Below are 6,000 nucleotides of genomic sequence, written 5' to 3' on the forward strand. Positions count from 1 at the left end.
TGAGGAACGGCTTAGGGAGCTGGGTATGTTTAGCCTGGAGAAGAGAAGGTTAAGGAGTGATATGATAGCCATGTTCAAATATATAAAAGGATGTCATATGGAGGAGGGAGAAAGGTTGTTTTCTGCTGCTCCAGAGAAGCGGACACGGAGCAATGGATCCAAACTACAAGAAAGAATATTCCACCTAAACATTAGAAAGAACTTCCTGACAGTAAGAGCTGTTCGGCAGTGGAATTTGCTACCAGTCCAGTCCACGGACGGTCCAGGAATCGGCGTGATTTTACACGAGTAGAATGTGTGCTTTTATTTAAAATGCATCTCTGGGTTATTTGTGGGGCATAGGAATTCATTCATTCCCCCCCCCAAAAAAAATATAGTCCGCAAGGTCTGAGGGACAGTTTGCTGAAAAAGTTTGCTGGCCCCTGATCAAGGGCCTGGAAACCAAGCCTGATGAGGAATGGTTGAAGGAGTTGGGGGTGTTTAGCCTGGAAAAGAGGAGACTGGGAGGAGATACGAGAGCCACCTTCAAATATCTAAAGGGCTTCACACGGAAAATGGAGCAAGCCTGCTTTCTCCTGCTCTGGACGGCAGGACTCAAACCAAGTAAACATCAGGAAGAATTTTCCCTTGGAGGTTTTTAAGCAGAGGTTGGGTGGCCACCTGTCATGGATGCTTTAGCTGAGATTCCTGGATTGCAGGGGGCTGGGCCCAGTGACCCTCGGGGTCTACAATCAAAGTACCAGCCTTGCGTGCAGAAGGTCGCAGGTTCAATCCCTAACGGCGCCTCCGGGTAGTGTTGGGAGAGGCTGCTGCCGGCCAGTGTAGACAATACTGAACTAGACCACAAACTTGACATAAGTCAACAGTGTGATGCCGCAGCTAAAAAAGCCAATGCAATTCTGGGCTGCATCAATAGGAGTATAGCATCTAGATCTAGGGAAGTAATAGTACCACTGTATTCTGCTCTGGTCAGACCTCACCTGGAGTACTGTGTCCAGTTCTGGGCACCACAGGTCAAGAAGGATACTGACAAGCTGGAACGTGTCCAGAAGAGGGCAACCAAAATGGTCAAAGGCCTGGAAACGGTGCCTTATGAGGAACGGCTTAGGGAGCTGGGTATGTTTAGCCTGGAGAAGAGAAGGTTAAGGGGTGATATGATAGCCATGTTCAAATATATAAAAGGATGTCATATGGAGGAGGGAGAAAGGTTGTTTTCTGCTGCTCCAGAGAAGCGGACATGGAGCAATGGATTCAAACTACAAGAAAGAAGCTTCCACCTAAACATTAGAAAGAACTTCCTGACAGTAAGAGCTGTTCGGCAGTGGAATTTGCTGCCAAGAAGTGTGGTGGAGTCTCCTTCTTTGGAGACAGGCATATGTCAAGAATGCTTTGATGGTGTTTCCTGCTTGGCAGGGGGTTGGACTGGATGGCCCTTGTGGTCTCTTCCAACTCTATGATTCTAGGTGGATGCCAGTGTCCTGAATAAAAGCCACTTCCCGTCGCTCCCAGCAGAGGGAGTTCTCTGGTTTGCTCCATCCAGCTGGGTGAACCTACAGGTACAACCTCCCAAATCTCTCTCTCTCTCCCCCCCAGCTCAGCTCAATCCAGCCCGCAAAAATACCTTCCAGCTTTTGCACACCAAATGCCCTGCAGGGTGGGAAGTGGGTGCTACTCTCTCTAAGTTTATGGGTGATGCTAGCTGGGGGGAGGCAGCCAGCCAGGGCGGGGCAGGGCATCCTAATTGGGGAGCTTAGCAAGATTTCGCTTCAGGGAGGGAGAGCAGGTGAGTCAGAGCAGATCCACAGCTGCCTTTCTGGAGTGCAGTGGGGGGGGAGGGGTTGTGGTGTTTAAACCTTTGCCAAAGGGTGTTTCCAACCCCCCCCCCCCTCTCACCCTTTTACACCCACAAACACATCGCTGCTGAGATTACCTGCAGCTCGGTCTCTTTGGGTTGGATCGAAAGGGCCGGATTGAAAAGCAGCACACATAAAAGCCCGGTGGATCAGGCCCCCCGGCCCATCCAGTCCAGCTTCCTGTTCTCATTGGGGCCAATACCCCTCAGGTAGGCAAACTAATGCCAAATGTGGCCCAATTGGCGCCTAAATCTGGCCCACAGACGGGTGTTATTTACATAAGTAGAATGTGTCTTTTTATTTAAGATGCATCTCTGGGTTATTTGTGGGGCATAGGAATTTGTTCATCCCCCCCCAAAAAAAAATAGTCTTGCCCCCCCACAAGGTCTGAGGGACAGTGGACTGGACCCCTGCCTCAGATCCTAATAATCTAGGTAGACTGCCTCTGGAGCTGGAGGCTCCATGCTAACTTAAAAACTTGGCTGCTAGATCAAACCCAATGGGGTCCATCCAGTCCAGTGACCTGTTCTCACAGGGGCTGACCAGGTGCCCCAAAAAGGAAGCCCGCGTGCAGGATCTGAGTGGGAGAGCTGCTCTCCCCCCCCCCCCGGGGTCTCCTGCAGCTGGGATTCAGAAGTGTTGCGGCTTCAGGCGATGTGTAACCATCACGGCAACTGGGCATGGTTTTGTCGAATCCTTTTTCAAAGCCCTCGAGGTTTTGCCTCCTGTGGGAGGGAGTTCCAAAGATTAACTGCCCACCTGTCTTTATCACAGGTGGGTTGTAGAGCTGGCAGGCACCCAGAGTCCTCTAGCCAGCCCCCCCTTGAATGGACGGTCGCACACAAAACTTCTCCAACCCCTGTCGCAGTCCCACCCCCAAGAAAAAACACAGGCCAAAGACCTTTTTAATTCAGCATCCTAGTCTCACAGTGGCCACCCCCAAAGGGAGACCATCCCCATCTCTTATAAATGGATTTTTAAAGATACAGGTAGGTAGCCGTGTTGGTCTGACGTAGTCATAGCAAAAAATAAAAAAGTTCCTTCCAGTAGCACCTTGGAGGCCAACTAAGTTTGTCATAGGTATGAGCTTTCGTGTGCATGCTTTTGGTATCTGAAGAAGTGTGCATGCACACGAAAGCTCATACCTATGACAAACTTAGTTGGCCTCCAAGGTGCTACTGGAAGGATTTTTTTATTTTTTTGCTTTTTAAAGATAGTAAGAGACCCACATCGCATAGATCAGGCACCCCCAAACTCGGCCCTCCAGATGTTTTGGGACTACAACTCCCATCATCCCTAGCAAACAGACCCAGTAGTCGGGGATTATGGGAATTGTAGTCCCAAAACATCTGGAGGGCAGAGTTTGCCCGTGCCTGACATAGATCTTTAAAGTAAAAGATGCATTTTCAGCTGTGCAGAATCCATTGCCTCTGGCGAGCATTTGTCCTTAATTGCTGTTTTTTTGGACCACAAACCCCACTCAGGTATAGCCAGCGCAAGCAGGATGCTAGGAGCAAAAATATCTCCCTCCAAAATGACTTGATGACTGCCTACGCCATGCTCTGGCAACCTCCGGGCTGGACTACCACAACACTATCTGGTTGGGGCCACCCTCGAAGACTGTCCCGGGACTTCAAGTTGGTCCAAAATGCAGCCAAAGCAGCCAGATTCCTGGCTGCGCTTCTGTTTAGATCCCATGTAACACACACACACACAAGGACGCAGGTGGCGCTGTGGGTTAAACCACAGAGCCTAGGGCTTGCTGATCAGAAGGTTGGCGGTGGAATCTTCTTTCTTGAAGTTTGAATCCATTGCTCCGTGTCCGCTTCTCTGGAGCAGCAGAAAACAACCTTTCTCCCTCCTCTATATGACATCCTTTTACATATTTGAACATGGCTATCATATCACCCCTCAACCTTCTCTTCTCCAGGCTAAACATACCCAGCTCCCTAAGCCGCTCCTCATAAGGCATCGTTTCCAGGCCTTTGACCATGTTGGTTGCCCTCTTCTGGACACATTCCAGCTTGTCAGTATCCTTCTTGAACTGTGGTGCCCAGAACTGGCTTTTTGCATTGGCTTTTTTAGCTTTTGCATCACACTGCTGACTCATGTCATGCTGGCCACATGACCTAGAAGCTGTGCGCCGGCTCCCTCGGCCAATAATGTGAGATGAGCGCCGCAACCCCAGAGTCGTCCGCGACTGGACTTAATGGTCAGGGGTCCCTTTACCTAAAACACACGTTTTAATTGCTCTGTTTTATATACACCATTTTAAAAAAAATAAAGCTGTTTCAAAACAGCAGAGCTGGTTCAGGGTGCTCAAATTTGTGTTCCAAACCTTAAAATTATAATGCGGGATTACGTTCCGAGAAACCAAGCATTCAAGCGTTCTTATTGAGAACATTTGAAAAAGGCCTGCAAGAACTCTCTAAACCTCTGGAAACCGTTTTGAAAGCCAGCAGCGTTCCTGCGATTGCAGTTAGAGGTACACGAGATCGCTAGATGCCGTTTTTGTGTCATTTCTGCATTTATTTATTTTTTTGAGGTTGTTTCTGGCCCTTTAAATGCCACTTCTGGCTTTGTGCCGAGATCAGCAGAGGGATCCTGGGGGATCATGGGGGTAGCCTAGGGGGAGAAGAGGGCCTTTTCTGTGGTGGTTCCAAAGACCTCCTTACCCTGGGGGGTTTTTGACACCCAAAAGGGTACATTTTCCAGACCCGGCTTATTTTTTACGGTCCGGTTTCTTTATCGGGTGGTTTTAATGCCGTAGCCTCCAAAGGGTGGGCAGTAAAAGAAACCAGCTTAATCCGGTGACCTCGGAGCACAGGAAGGAGGCAGCCATCGCACAGTGATATGCGGAAGGCAGGAAAGCTGTGCTAAACTTCATCACTTCTCCCCACTCAAATGCACTTTCAGCTTTTTCCTCAAAGGTGACTAACAATTCATTCATCTCTGTATGCAAGGAGGAGAAGCAGACACACACTGGACATGGAATTAACTGCGCATTAATGCAGGTTTCTAAACGGCCCAGAAATCTCCACGTAGTCACAACTGGACCATCGCCGGTGGCACCTAGGGAATTTCAAACAAAAGTTTGGGGGTATTCTTTTCCCACCCTGCAATAGTCTCCTCGAGAAGAAGGGGGAACTAGGTCTTTCTATATAGCATTAGCAGCCTGCTGTGCCGTTTTTATTTGAGAAGAGTCTTTTTTTAAAAATGAAACAGACCATTTTCACTCGGCAGCACCCTAATTGGAAGGGGTCCCCAAAGGTCATCCAGCTCACCCCCGCCTGTAATGACTTGTTATTCACAAGGTGCATGGCTTTAAGTCAACAGTTGCTGCCATTGTCTCTTGATCCGAGATGCCCCCAAACATTGCAACTTTTCCTTCTAAGGGAGCCAATCTAGTCTTGACCGCTCGCCCTTTTCGGATGAGGGCTGGAAGGGACATGTTCGAGGGCGGGCGGGGAGCGGGGCTGCCCCCGAAAACGGGGCTCGCTCCGGTTCCCGGGCCTGTGGGTGGCAGCCAGCCCTACCCTCGGCACACACCTGTCCTAGCACGAAGGAGGTGAGTCACCCATCGCCAGAGCCTGGCAGGAGGTGGAAACAGAAAGGGATGCTTGCACTGAGCCCCAGCCAATCCCCTTTTCCTGGGCAAAGGCGGATTTGAAGGGCATGGGGGTCTCTCTGACATGCAGAAGGGCCCAGAGGCAATGTCTGAGCTGGATCGATCTGAAGCGCGATCCGGCCAAAGGCCGCTTCTCACGACCCTTTGTTCGCAACCATGAGGACCAGCAGCTTGCTTTGTTTCCAAGGGAAAGGCCCTAGCTCAGTAGGACAGCTGCTCGGCGTGCAGAAGGTCCCAATGGGGATTCCCTGCCTGAAACCCTGGGCAGGCCACTGCTGCCAGTGAGCTCGCTCCGGGGTCAGACTCTGTATGGGCAGTTCCCTGTGCTTCTGACCCCCCCCCCCCCTTTAAGACTTCCAGCCATCTTTCTGCACTTTGCAGCTACAGGTTTCCAGGCACACCCAGAGTTCCTCAGCCACGTTTCATGGAATTTTCAAGTTGGAAGGGACCCCGCAGGGTCATCCAGCCCAACCCTCTTCAACGCACAAAGCACAGCATCCTGGACACATGACCAGCCGT

Source organism: Zootoca vivipara, chromosome 13, assembly GCF_963506605.1.
Source record: "Zootoca vivipara chromosome 13, rZooViv1.1, whole genome shotgun sequence".
In the NCBI taxonomy this organism is placed as follows: domain Eukaryota; kingdom Metazoa; phylum Chordata; class Lepidosauria; order Squamata; family Lacertidae; genus Zootoca; species Zootoca vivipara.